At 31.7% G+C, this 15,805-nt stretch overlaps 1 protein-coding gene and 1 long non-coding RNA gene across 12 annotated transcripts in view; one reads left to right on the top strand and one right to left on the bottom strand.

Annotated features, from left to right (window-relative positions):
- Positions 1-3,743, bottom strand: part of LOC112639381 — a 36,990-nt gene extending 33,247 nt beyond the window's left edge. Inside the window, exons 1-2 of the long non-coding RNA XR_003123486.1 lie at positions 3,569-3,743; positions 2,805-3,182 (exon numbers count right to left, since the gene is read on the bottom strand). This is a non-coding gene — a long non-coding RNA (uncharacterized LOC112639381). The remainder of the gene's footprint in view (positions 1-2,804; positions 3,183-3,568) is intronic.
- The window catches only part of LOC105254472 (neurobeachin), a 182,222-nt gene that overhangs the window by 26,430 nt on the left and 139,987 nt on the right, over positions 1-15,805 (top strand). The window contains exon 1 of one of the 11 annotated variants that reach the window (XM_025413152.1): positions 4,044-4,280. The exons of the other annotated variants lie outside the window; for them this stretch is intronic. The gene's annotated coding sequence lies outside the window, so the exon portion shown is untranslated. Of the gene's footprint in view, positions 1-4,043; positions 4,281-15,805 lie in introns of those variants that run through there. 11 annotated transcript variants of the gene reach the window in all.

The raw sequence follows: 15,805 nt of genomic DNA on the forward strand, positions 1-15,805 counted from the left end.
TTTCATTCTGTCTGACATAACATTGTCTTTAATTACTATCAACTGTTATTTTGTGTTAGCTTTATTATTTATTGATGATCTTTTTTTGTTTTCGATTTCTATAGTTTTTAAAAGATACAATATAGGGATGTTAATTTCTTTACACATGAATTTAAATATTAAGGTACATGTACAAAATAGATATATGTTTTATTATATAAATGCATACACATAAATTTATATTAATATATTAATATTCTTGTATGCATCTCTTTTTTAATGTACATTATTTTATCATTGTATTATTTTTTAAAGATGTACATACATTTTTTTAATGTAAATTTACTGTAAAGATTGAAATTAACAAAAGATCATCGATATCTAATAAAATCAATGCAAAACAAACAATAATCCAAAATAAGTTATAAAATTATATTTTATCATGTAATGAATTATATCTCAATTCTTTTCCATATATTATAGACATTATTTATGTAAATAGACATGCAAAAATTAATTAAAATTTAAATCCTTCCCTTTTCTTAATTTCAATATTGTACATTTCTGATTTATGTTTTTTCTTAGATTATTTTGCAAAAGAGGGAAATTACAAATGCCACGATAGCGGATATAAATTTGATTTGCATTAAATCCTCTTTCACGAAGCATGATATCAAGAAAGAACTTTTAGAAAAAAAAGAAAATACAAGCTGAGCTTTCTCTAGAGAGTACAGTTATTAAGTTCGTAACTGCATTACAATCTAAAAGACTTAAAAGTTAGCTGGACATTAATGCCAGTCCAATAAGATATCAGAAATCAAACTCGACTTTTTTATCATTCCATTACATACTTTCATTATTTCATTTTTTACACTACAATAGTTAGTATGTATATAACTTACAATAGTTCCGTAATTCAAATATTGAATAAGGAAAATTATGAAAATGACATTAAGTACTTATTACTTTAACTGTGATCGTATTTCGCTCAGATGCACTCGGGAAATTTGGAACGAATTTATTTGAGATGATTTTTATGATTACTACGACTTCAATTTCCGGTCGATCTCACAAGAAATCGTCATTTTAGTTACATTTGCTGCATTTTTGAGCCATTAAAAGAATTTAACTTTTAATAAATATGAGAAATAAAATGATATACTATTATTATTCGATCTCGGTTTGTCGTTGCACATTTTAAATTTATCTGTTATTTATGATCAATATTAATCGTTCAAATTGGATACTAAAGAGAAAAAGAGGAAGAGAGAGAGAGAGAGAGAGAGAGAGAGAGAGAGAGAGAGAGAGAGAGAGAGAGGAGAGAATGCTGTGAGATCCCTATCATTGATTCTCGAATATAATGGATGAAATATAAATAATGATAAATTAAATAAAACGATGAATATGCTTTTTTTCTTTGAACTATAAAGTAGAAAATGCAATACAATATATGTATATTTTATATAAAAAAAATTCAGTCCGTTTCATTGACGAATATCTCGCATATCGAACACACATTGATTGCACTTGGCGGCTCGAAAACTTCCACAGGATTTCACAGTTTCACGGCAACTTCGATGAAAGTCACGTGGAATAACTCGATCTGCGAGCAACTTTATTTATTGCATCGGATTATTTTTGAAACTCCATAGCGCATGAAGTCACAATTTTTGGACAAATTTTTCGCGCTATAACTTTATGAAATCTGTAGAAATGACAAGCTTAAATGTCAAGTGCAATATATATATTCTCACGCAATTTTTTTAAAATCAAATATCTATCGCAAAGTTGGGAACAAAAATTTGAAATTTTCTGATATAAATCTTGCATAAATAGCCATTTATAATAGAAACATACGATCTTTCTGATTTCCAACTTTTGATAAATTATTTTTTTTTCTATTGTAAAGAATTGATTGATTGTCACAATAATTAAATTTTTTTAGCATAAGTTACAAGGACTAATAGAGGAATTTCTGATTGTATACATACACATATATACGAGCGAGAATTTTAAATATTTTTATATGTTTTTGGAATATATATATATATATATATATATATATATATATAAATTAAGCTTAAAAATTTAGTTGTAATTACTTTTTTGAAATATTATTATAATATTATTTTATATATATATATATATATATATATATATATATATATATATATATATACAACAACCTGTGTCTAAAAAATAAATAATATTTCAAGAAAGTATTTATAACTAAATTTTTAAGTTTCATTTTAGCAAATATATAATTTAAAAATTTCATAATTTATAAAATTTTTTTATATTTTAAAATAAAGTGTAAAATATTTTATAACTTCATTAAATTGTGTACAATATGAATTACGAATTATATTATAGATATATGTATGTATAAATACGCAGAAAGTATAATTCGCGATCGAATTTTTAATGACATATTTTATGACATTTAATGATAATTTAGTTTTTATCCAACTCCATTACATATTACGCGTGTGCAATTAATATTCTACAATAGTTTTACGTATTTATTATTACCTATATATACAATATACTAATAATTTGCTATGATTCGGTCAACAAGGTTTTTTCATGATTATATGCCTAAATATATTATAAAGGAACAATAGAAACGGGAACACTATGTAATATACCGTGCCTAAATACGTGAACCTTATATGGTTCAATTTTATATGCTTTCTATTTAAAAAATACTATATAGCGTCTACCATATTTCTGTATATTTTTCGGATTTTTGTTTAGCTCGAGAATGCTATTAAAAATTCGGTCGCGAGAGAGACACTTTATATATATTATTATATATTTCTTACCTTGTTACGATTGTTCCGCTGTTGCCCGATGCCTCCTCGAGTCTCCTCCTTTATACTTTGTTGTTTTTCCATTCTCACTCACTCGTAAAAACACGATTAATTACGATCACGCGCGCATTAATCAATAAAATATAAATGATCGCGTAGTACTTTGTACACGACACATGACGGCGCAACGTTCGATATGAAAATCCGGTCAACTTCACACTCTACTGTCAGCGCGGTTAGTTTCACACGATGTCATTCGGTGCTACAGTAATGTATATGAATATTATCGCATTTATAACGTTATATTTAACGTCTCGTTTTAGTAGAGATAATACGACGGAATGTCTGCTGTCTCGCTCGAGTGTCGCCGCGCAAATGACAACAAGGTGACTGTATATGTATACAACGCAGCGTGTTACGTGGCAAAAATAAACGTCGAATTACACGTGATTATTGTCGCCATGAAATATTTAACGTGTTACAAATTATATGTGTACTTTGATCGTTCAATTTTGCAATTTTGTGTTACTATATGTTACTGTGTATTAATTCGGAAATAATGTACAAATCTAAATCAGTAAAAGTTTCAAAGCGAAATAAATGTCAGAATTAAACAAAATGTGATCAAACGATCGAAAGATTGAAATAACAGAAAACCGTGATACATCAATCGTTTGTGAAATTCACGGAATAGAACATTCCGAATAAATTTATTTTATTATAGTATTTTAAAAATCTTTTGTCGCGGCACAAAGTACATGTACATAAACAGTCACCAGTTATATTTGGCCTTCGTTTTTTGTTAAAGCGCGATATCAACACTCCCGACACTGATTCATTAATCATTAATTATAATAATTGTAGAGAATAATCGCGTTTATAACATTTTCTATTCGTCGCGATCACGTTTAGAAAAATGTGTGTTGCTCACTCGAGTCTCACGTTATGAATATCAAGGCTACCTGCGTACGATAATAATAATCCTTGAACCTATTACGTCTGTTGATATCCAGTGGCAGATTTCGGCCTTTTGATAGCAAGCGGTAGTATGGAGGGGATCTCTGCCGAGAAAGGAGAGGGAGAGAATCATGTTTTGTCTCTTTCTATTACCCCCCGGCACCACTGGATATCAACAGACACGGTAGGCTCAAGTATTATTGTTCGTAAGTAGTATCGTACGCAGATAGCCTTGACATTCTTAACGCGAGGCTCGAAGGAGCAACACACATTTTTTTGAACGTGTTCGCGACGAATAGAAAATGTTATAAACGCGAATATTTTCTACAATTATTATAATTAATGATTAACGAATCATGAACATCGGGAGTGCCGTGTTAAGTGTCACGTGATCATTTATGTTCTTTTGATTAATGTGTGTTCGATCGTTAATCGTGTTTTCGCAAATAAGTAGTGAGTGGAAAAGGAGCAATAGGCGAACAAAAGGAGGAGACTAAGGGAAAGGCCAGCGACAATGGAGCATCTCTATCGGTAAGTAATTTATAACTAATGTAATTTATTATTTTTTAAATTAATAGTTTTTATCTCTTTGCGATTTATTATTATATAATATAATATAAATTATTCTAAATTTTATATTAAAAGTAACAGTCTTGAAATATATTTATTAATATATATTTACAATAATTAATATTTATGTATAGAAATATAATACAATATTTTGATAATGCATATGAAATTTATAATTATTTTGAGAAAAATTAATAACATTTTTATCTAAAATATAGATTTTTATTTTTATAAAATGTTTTATATAAATTGGTTCTTAGTGAGAAATATTTCTTTTTGTAAATTATGTAATTCTTTATTAGATATCTAGATGATTTGGTTATAAATAAGAATTCCATTCACAATTATTATATTTTTAAGATAATAATTATTTAAACATACTACTTTATTTATTTCTTGTATATATTTCTATCATATGCATATAAAAAATACATGTTGTGTATTACAACTTCTTATTCTTCGCGCATCTCGGAGAATAAATTATTTTAATAAATAATGTTTTAAGTTGTTGAATTATACCTTTTGTTTTACGTTCTTGAATACTTATATATATAAACAAATGAAATTGCTAAAATTTTTTATTAATTCAAACAAGATTATTAAAAAACATGTATGTATTATATTTTTAATATAAATTAAAAGGAGATAAAAATTATTACGTTGAATATATAAAAATATTTAAAATTCTCATTTGTGTGCATATACGTGATTAAAAATTCCTGGTGGCTCTCTGCATTGTATATTAAAAATTGCAAGTACCAGCATTCTTTTAGATCCGCTACGATAGAAAAAAAGATAATTTACCGAGAACTAGAGTTTAAAAGAATTTTGCTTACGTTAGTTCGAAATAATTACGTGTTCTTAAATATATTTTTAAAAATTTATTTAGACTTTTTTCTTTGAGTTTTGCAAAAATATTTGTGAAAGAAAGAATTCTATTTTATTTATATAAAAAAGAATTTACTTGCAATTAGTTATAAAGTCAGTTACTTGTTTACGATTGATGAATTTAAGAATTTTAAGTATTAAGTATATTTCAAATTGTGCACAAGAGATAAATTTGCAAAATTATTAAATATTAGTTATTGTAAATTTGTGAATATTTATCAATTGCCACATAAATCATCGCACTTGAAAAAGGCTTTCTATAAAATATACTTTATAAATACAGATTGTAGAGTTCAATTTTGATTGATATTATGATTGTGCCAAGTTAATGTAATGCATTTTAACAATGCACAGTAAATCTTTTTTCGAGAAAGAGCTTTATTTACGCGATTCACAAATCATGCATTATGATTATTTGATTTTACTGAGAATGTCTACCGTATTTAATAATATATATAATTATTATACATGTATAATATGTGAGCTTAAATGAATAATAATAATATTATATATTATTGATAATTAATTATAATGCAATATCATATATATCATATATAATTTTGATCAAATTTGAACATCGCAATCCATCGTGAATATATATTTTTATCTATTTCTCTGCAAAGACAAATTAATTATTAATTGCTATGCGTACTCCATCAGTTGTATACATATCTCTTCATCCATATATTGACAACAGCTTGCAGCCAAATAGAAAGTCCTTAGAAAGAAAAGTCCTGTTTTTTTCCGGGATAAAAAGCTACCCGTATATCGTTATATACATATATCTCTTCGAGGCGTTTGGTGTAGGAAGCGCAGCTGGTGGCGTCTGTCGAATGCCAAGCTAAGATGAATTGCTCAGACACATCGGTCTTTCCATTGGCAGTCTGGCTGGTTAACTTATTTTCTCGCGTGGCGTAAGGAAGTTCGTCTCCTCTGTATCGCGTCTTTCTCTCCGTTTCTTCTTCGTATCACTCGCTCGCACCGAACCGTAGCTCTTTTCTTTTGTACGTCCATTTCGTGACTCGGGATTACGAGCTTTTACTGCAGCTGCGTCCCGTTCTCGCGCCAACTTCCTCTCTTCGTTCGATGTGTCGCGTGTTTACGAGAAATCGAGACTATCACTCGAGAAGCTCGGAAAGTCACGATCCCGCCTGAGGAGGCTATTATCCCCAAGCTCGTCGAGCAATAGAGGGTGTCGTTTCAACCGTAGCAATCTGCTTTGCAACCGTTCACAGGTTGATGTATAAAATGGCCCGGAAAAGTAATGAACGTAAGGCGGTAAGTTCCGGCGGATCTCGCGGGAACAGTTTGCTGCGGACTGTGATTTATCGCTGTTGAACTATACACGAAGAAAGAGCACTCATGCGAACAGCAGCTGCGCTATTTATACAGACCTTGCCGCTGACCCCTGTAAAAGTACTCGATCGTGATAGATTCAACCTTATCGCCTTATCATTCGACTGTAAAGACACTAGAAATACATTATTATGTCCGATAATTCGAGCAAAAATATCGCAAAAAAATTAAACTGCTGCAGCTTGAACAAACAGGTCACGGTTAGTTGAATTTATAAGCATTAAAAACGCTGTACTCGTAATTTATTATTGTGTCTCTTTAATTAATTAGTTTCCACTGACAAATAAAGAAAAACAAATATAACAAGAGTAATATTCGTTATTCGTTAATTTGATTAACTCAACCGTATAATCAACTGTTACTTTGTAATTAATATATATTAATTAATAATTAATATTAATTAATAATTGCATTTGTGTATTATTATCAGGATTTAAAAAATGTAGAGATAAAAATTGTTGCACAAAAATTAAAAATATCTTTTAATATTTTTACAACGTAATAAAGTTTTTTTTTATTTATTTTAATTAAAATCGCTTGCGATTCCATAAATTTATAGGAAAAATCTGGCGATAAAATTGCGATAAAATTGTCTCTGTTTTAACTCTGCGGTTCATGGTGCGCGTTATAATTTCGAATATTTACGACGGAGTTACTCATGCTACGTGTAAAATCTTAATTACGAAATATTGTGCTCGCGATAGATTTCCTCCTCTACTACACCGAAATCTCACCGGAACGTTCAAGGATGCTGCGTCTGGTTATGCACATTCGCGTTTCCATTAAAACGGGAGGGTTTAACCAACGCGGCAAGCGCATTAAGCCGCGCTATGCGAGGAAATAGATATGCTTAATGAAATGCGCTTTCGGGAAGCACACGCTGCCTAACTCGATTTCTACCGCCGTGGCCCCGCAATGCATATATGTTACAGAATGATAAACATATCACCATATTTTCCACCTGATAAACCAGGAGATTCGATGCTTTGTTAACGCAAACATATAGCGGTTCGAAAATCGTCTCTAATGCACGATTCTTCACTACGCACAATGCGTTTCGCTCTGCATTATTAGAGCTGCAACAAAGTGTAGTAGTTGTTGCGGTAAATAAACGTTTACAGGCACAGCATGTTTTTGAAGAATATATTTTTGAATGAAGAATATATTTTTCCATGTTTTTTTCTATTTTCGAATATCACATATTTGTGGAGGATATCGAATATTGCGTGAGATTTTGTAAAATATTGGAAATCGCACAAAATATTATTTTATAATACGATTGTCGTGCAAGTAACAATTATTGCATGATTCATAGCTTTTTTGGATATTGTGCTGCATTAGTGAATATTGATTTCCAAATGCGCGTTACATTCTAAAATAAACTGTTTACTAATTGTTGGGTTGAAAAAATAATTAGCTACGAATGAGAGGGAAATTTTGTTATATTTTCATTATTTTACAAATAAGCGAGTATAGCGAAAATTAGTATCGAGATTGTATCGCGAAAATTAGTATCGAGATTGTATCGCGAAACACAAAAGATACTTCGAGTTCCAACCATTGCCAGGTTAATTATTTTTGTGCATTATTTAATAAAATTAGTGCAACTTAAGTTGGTCGATTGTATATAGTTAAAGAGGAAGTTTGAGCGTCTTAAACAAAAGTCAGCTTAAGCAAAACTGACTCGGAAACTAACAGTTTATCTTTTATACTTTGAAGTTCTCAGCGGTTGGGAATAGAATCAGCTGTCGTTTAACTGCGTTTAATGTCTTAATCGCATTTAAGTATGAAACTTGTCAATATATCTTTCGAAAGTTGCAAAATTATGTTTACTAACTCGCGACACGGATACATATATAGTATGTACATGTACAATATAAACGCGGAATGAAACCGCTTTTCTAAACTAAAGACCGATCGTTACGGGCGATGCAAATTACGAAAAAGGAAGAGGGTATACTCTTCAGGATCGTTGTTAAGTCCGAGAAACAATTTCACAAATTGCAAGCGAGCCAAAGCGGAAATTGGTCGAACAGTCGTAGCAGGAGGAAATTGCCGAGTGCAAACGGATATCCGCCTTCTGCCTTCGGTGGATAATTAATCCCTTACATTATTCTAATGAAATACGCGAGCGCGGGAAACAGTGGGTCGGTAGGGGCCAGAAACTTAGTTAGGAGAAGTGAAAATAAGCGGATAATGATAATAGTTCTTGGACCATAGATTTTCCTCGAGTAAGATTAGGAGGCGTAACTTCCGGCAACTTTGGGGGTGCAATGACAACGACAGCGACGACAGCGACGATGACAACGAGAATACCGATGGGGATCGACGTTCAATAAAATTTTAGAATCATTAGTTATCGGTTAATGTAATTTGAATGTTTACTTGGCTAGTTATCATAAACTTGTCCATTTCTCGTGTAGTCGTTAACGCGAGAACAATCAGAAAATGAGTTGCGTTGTATCGGGAAAGAAATGTAGTCGACCAAGGTATTTATAGTCTTGTTTTCCTCGCCATGTTTTTGTCATAAAATTTTATGAGATTCGACATCGATTTTTTATGGCGCCTCGGTAGTTACGGATTATGCAATGTCTTATGACTCCGGTACATTCGTTGATTATATCGTTATTCTAGACTGTATTGCATCATAAACAGTATATTCAGTACTGTCGATATAGCGTCATGCAATTTCCATTTAAAGTGTATTCCATTTAAAGTGTAGTCAATTTTACAAAAACATTGCGCAAAATTGAATAAAATTATCTGAGATTTTTTTAACAATTTAAATAATAAAAAGCAATAAAAAAATTTAATGTTTTTGCGTTAATACTCTATAAATATTTCGAGCACGTAAGGAATTATTTGAAATAAAAAACCGAGAAAGATATTAGTACGATTAACTTATAATCTTTGAAGCTCACAACAACATAAGCAACGAATGCGACACTTTGTGATGCGATATCGGCGCTATAGAATCCCTTAGAACCTCCTAAATCCTCCCATGTCGATTCAACGTATTACCATGACTCGAGATAAGTTAAATCAGAGGTGAAGAAGCGGAAGAATGCGACAAGGCACGAACAAAGGGAAGAAGACAGAGAGAAAGAAAAAGGAAGATATTGGTAAACCATCCCAAAGGAGCGAACAAGAAGCAACGAGTATAGAAAAGACGAAAGGTAGATGAATGAGAGAAAAGGACAGAGGAAGGGTACAGCTATCCTTGATTTACTCGGAGTTCTTATTGAGCGGGGGAAAAAGGCGGGCAAACAGGTTATCCGAAGCACAGGATTGTCTATAGTAGTAGGAGTAGATGGCACGTGACATGAATGCACAACGCCATACCAATACCCTTCGCTTTCGTCTGTGTCCTCTCGACCTATCTCTTGACTATGCTCCTTGCGTATGTGTTCTCCAGAAGAATGCAGTTGTCAGTGGTACTACTGCGCTGCTACCGTTACCAATGCTATTGCTACTGTTGTTGCTACTGCCACCCGCTACCATCACGTCGCAATTCGCGGCTAGCAAGCTTAAACATCGACCGATATTTCCAGCGTCTTCTGTATCCTCTCGATTCATTTCTCTATTTTCTAGCACTACGTGCACTTGTTCCCATGTCCTCGAGATCATTTGATAGTGTTTAATGTAATTTTTCAAGACACAATCTCGTTCTTTATTTCATTTTCCTTACTGTCCATTTACTTCTTCTCCCCACGTGAGAGAAAAACAAAATATATATCCGAATCGAACTCTTATAATTAAACTATTTTCTTTCTTTTTTTTTTTAGACATAAAGCAAAACACATCATCTGTATATTTGGTATTGATCATACTATTGTAATTATCTACTATAAAATCAATAAAATAAATTAACAAAATATGTCATTAAAATACAGTTAAGATCGAATACATATGTAGGTTTAAATAATAGTCAATTTACAAAGATAACGAGATAATGAGGTGCAATTTGTTTATTGCATCAGATGAAAATGTTAAATGTATATTCACTGTTGGAACCACTTTTGCAGAGAGTTTATAAAGTAAACAAGAATGGTAATTTTTAAATTGTTATGAGATAATAAAATAATAAATATAAATGCAAGATAGATTTTATTTAACAAAAATATAAATATACATTTTTTATTAACAACATATTTCTACAATACATAATATGAAATAAATAATGCTTTGTATGTAGATGTTTTCTTATGTATACACGATATATTGCAATCAAAACATCAAAGAAATATATTGGTTCGCAAGATTAATCTTATGAGAAACTTTTCGATGCCAGATTACTTTTTATTTTACTGCATAAATCCATGCAAGTCTGGCGAGATTCAAATATTTGGCGATTTTGCGTTGACTATTATTGATTTATGTCGACAAGAAAATATCGCTTGCAAATTCGCACATAAAGTGAAGAAAAATGGAAAGCTAACCGCGCAAAATAAAGTCATTTTTATAAAAATGGCCACGCGCTTACATTCTTTTTGATTTGGGCGAAATTCCAAAGACATTAAGCTCTATATTGCGAAGTTTTTGCAGAAGTTAGTTGTAGAAAGTTTTATCTCAAAGGAAAATCTATCGACTGCAGATCGCAGTAATCTATAATTTCACCGATAAAGTTTAACATAAATCGGAAAATGAAATGAAAACCGAAATTACGTTGCCTCTTCTGCAAATATCTAATAATATCTCATCATCAAAGATTATTTCTTAAAATAATCACGATCGCCGATGAAGAAGCCAATATCTATCAAGGAACAGGGGGTATTCTATTTCTGATTTCGTGTTACAGATTCATCACGAGACTGCGATCGATTAAATAAAATTACAACGAACATGTTGTAATTTTGTAACAATGAAATTTCTGTATCAGACAATTTAGAGGGTACGTTATTCGTTCAGTGAGCGCAATGTCAAATTCTATCATACAAAATTTATATCAGCGCAATCTTCTCGTTCGACTTCTCAGGATATCAACTCGATCGATCCGTAAACGCGATGCTCGTCGGGAAAATACACGAGACACATGAGGTTTCTAGGAACAAAATTTAATAAAAGGTATCTCGTTACAGTATGTGGCGTGTATTCCGGCGATGCTACGAGAGTGTCGGGATACTTGGCACCACTTCGACAAGAATATAAGCCATTACTATTCACAGCCGAGCGCGAGGACACGCTCTTCATCTCACCCTGCTATGACATACAAGCATATATGCATACAGATAAATACATATATTTATAGACGTATTCAGAAACACGGTTTATATAATTTGCCTCGGTTTCTTTTTTTTATCGAATGAATCATTCTGTCATCTTCTTGTAAATTAAAATGAAATTAATTAACAATGAAATTAATTATTCATATGTCGAGCAGTTTCGGATGCGCAGAGTAATGTAAATAAATTATTACAGTAAGCACATAATTTTATATCTGTCGATGGCATGCTTTTATTCTTTTCTCTCTTTTTACGTGCGAATCGAAGACGATTTTTGCCTCTGACAGAATTATCGGCGATTAAAGAATTGAAAAGTTTGAAAAAGGTGCCATTGTAAACTTGGCAGATCGCCAAATCGCATGTAATTTATAAGAAAAATAAGAAGTTTTTGAAATGATTTTAAAAGTGTATATCTACGAGATATCGTCTTATTGACATTAGATTTTATTTTGTTTTAGTAAAAATGATTTATTATATGATTAAAAATACGCAAGAAAAGAGGAGAATACAGAGAAAGGAGGGAGGAAAATAAATAGAAAGAGAGAGAATAACTGAAGCTGGCCACGTATAATTAAAATATACCGCTACCAATATCTTTTGAGATAATTTCACTCTATGAAAAGATAACGAGCGCTGCTCTTTCTGATCAACTCTTTCTGGTCTAACGAAGGCAGTCGTACTAATATTTATTCTTATTTTTCTGTCAAAACGGCTTTTGCGTTCAAGTAAATACCCGTTACTGGAGCCACTCTCCAAGTATTTGCATAAAACAACGAGCTTTTTGCAAACACGTGAGTTTTCTGCTACTGTGCATTTTTATGTGCAGATTACTGAGAGATGCTCATTTATATCTCAATTCAAACGAATCAATTTTTCATGGAATAAAAAATAATACCAAAAAGTTATATATAAAGTTGCAGTTATGCATCTGTTTTAAATTGAACATCTCTGTCATGATTAATTATAAGTTATAACTCGACTTTCCCATCCATTATTTTTTCACACGATGACAGAATGATATAAAATAATAGATTTGTATTTAAACTTGTGTGTGTCTATCTGTATGCGTAAAGAAATATAATTTAATATTTCTAGTATTATATATATATATATATATATATATATATATATATATATAATAATAAAAAATAACATTTAATATAACTTTCATCATTGATTGATTTTAAACAAAAGATCACTCTTGTAAAATTACTCATGAAAGATAATTTAAGAGTTCATAAAATGAAATAAGCGCAAGATTAATTTTGTCGCATTGAAATTAATATGTCAAGCTCGAATAAAAATGTCAGATTACGTGTCACTGCGCAAATTTTGATGAAAGATATTCGTAGTTTTTCAACTTGTATCACGGAATTAAACTGACAATTGCCTCTGGGAATGAAGTGGCAACTCATTTACGATGCTAATTACTTTGAACAATTAATTAACTCAGTTATATTAAACTGAATAGAACTTATCGGTCTGCTCGCTTGAAAAGTTCATTATGTATACCTAAGCACGGTGCGTCTTCGGTACTTTGCATAAAAGGGAGTAGCGAGATGCTAATTGCCTTCCTACGTAAGGAAGTTTCGACGGGGAGCGTTGAGCTCCCACGGAAAATATTATTATCCTTAATCGTGGCTCGATAAACATCGTCTCTCTTGCACCGTTTCCGAAGAGAAGAGCGCCTGCGATTAAATGGCTGTGCAACACAATTTCGTACTGCGAAGAACGCGATGCAGACAGATAGTCTATAGGTCCGCTAAAACCTTGCGCGATACAGCAATCCAGCTCCAACACCAACGTCGCGTGGTCTCATTTATTTTCGACTGTCAATAAAACGCAAATAAATTCTCGTTGGTTGCCGAAACTAAATATATTTCGTTTCGAATACCTCCATATCCCTGGTAACAGTCTCTGAGTTTTGTTCGCGGCAAGGGATTACGCATTGAAAAATCCAGCATTTTTGTTTCGCGCTTCGCGCAAACATGGAAGATACGAAGGAGCACATTTATCGAGTTATTAATGAGTATTATCTGATGACTGGCGATAATCCGTTGTATTAATAAGAATTACGAAATTTTACATTCTATCTAGTTTGAAAATTTATGAACGTGTTAATGTTACATTTCAATATTAATAATTTTTTTAATAACTTTGTTTTAGAGTTACGTATTTAAATTGTTACATAAATTGTTATGTAATTATTATATTAGTTAATATAATTATAATAATAGTTATAATATTGTTATAAAAACTTTCCGCTTCCTTTGTTTTTCTTTTACATACTCGGAACATCGAGATTAGAAATAATAAATTGCTGTCATATAAATAATCGATAAGAAGATGCAAAAGTACATAACGAAAAGTACGTAACGATATAATATCACTATTTATGAAAGAAAATGACAAGTGTATTTCATGTGTAAACGTCAAAAGAGAATATATAAATAACGACTATTTTAATTGTCAATTCTCATATAAATGTGACGTTATTTTATGATAAACTTGCTTTAATAAATGCAATAGCCGTGAATACGTATCGATTTAAATCAAAATAAAATGCCGCTAGGTAAAATATGAATTATACCTCTGGTATTGTCGTTAATAAAAATATTGGCGATATATAAAACATATATTGCTTCGCAGAAAGAGCTCGTATTGTAATTATATGTGTCAGAAAATATCAACCTATAGATAAAATGCATAAAGAAAATACGCCAGGAGGCTGTTTTTTCTTTATGGTGGCTAATCGTTTTTGAGGGAATCTTTTTTTTTAATCTTCTCTCGTCCAGCATATGTCCATGTGCGTATACTCAATGATTAAGTATTAGCGAACAATATCTATACATTTATTTGTAGCCATCTGCAATTCTTGCATCGTGGCTGGTAATTGTAATGGTTGCACAGCAGGAAGATAACAGAATGTGGGATTAATACAAGTTCGTGTCGCACGACATCCGCACAACGTAGCCTCACGATATGTCCACATTACAATATAATACAGAATGCAGTGCAGCATCTACCGAGAACTTCGCTACGTGATTTGTTAACGAGATGAGACTGTACGATGCGATTTAACTTTCCTACAACGGAGAGATATATGATGTAATAGCAATGCGTCGTATGCAATAAAATTAATCTGTTCTATATTATATGGGACATTGAAATCCTTGGAATGACATTCCAGGTACATTTTTAATGTGATGCAGATTTCTAGTTAATTTAAAATGCAAAATGCTTCCATTGAAAATTACGTTGCTGCAAAAAGATATCAAAAAGAGTTTAAGCAAAAATTTACGGATGTTTACGTATTTGAAGTGTTTGTGTAATTTAATGGTAGCTAGTTGATGGTAGGTTCTCAAGTATGAACTACGCAGATATTTGCAAAGCTGCGAAATGTATGATAACGTCCGACAAGCGCGGCGAAGCGTACATTCAAGCAATTGAAGTCAGAATTAACGTGCTGGAAAATGTTGAAAATCCAGGAAGCATGATGATAAACGTCAATTTACTTATAACGGACAAGCTTTCCTGTTGGTTGCGCCGGAAGAAGATCGTCACCGAGCAATAATGCTGTATGAAAATTCACGGAAAATTGAAAATTCCGTCAAAAGTCCTTTCACGACGTCTATTTGAGTAGAGTTTCACGCACGAGTTTGTATTAGAACATGTCACGAGCTTGGTATAAGAACGTGATAAGAACAAAGCTGCGGTAATGATAGAAACTATAAGTTCTTGGAAGACTTGCTCTTGTCGTAGTTAAATAACGAGGCACAGGATTATATAAAGGCGTTCCGGAAACTTTCGGGTTCTCCTTTGAGCAAAGTAAAGGAAGGAATGTAGACAGCGTAAACGAAGGAAATAGAAGGATGCATATTTGTGACTTTTAAAACTGATTTCACAAAGCTGAGAATTTCGGAATTATTCGCATTCATTAAGAAATTAAATCATTTTACAAGGAAGGATATTACCTCCGCCTCGTTACATTTTAAAAGCAGAGAATTTAAAGATATATTT

This window comes from Camponotus floridanus, unplaced genomic scaffold (assembly GCF_003227725.1).
Source record: "Camponotus floridanus strain SB8 unplaced genomic scaffold, Cflo_v7.5 scaffold61, whole genome shotgun sequence".
Taxonomy (NCBI): Eukaryota; Metazoa; Arthropoda; class Insecta; order Hymenoptera; family Formicidae; genus Camponotus; species Camponotus floridanus.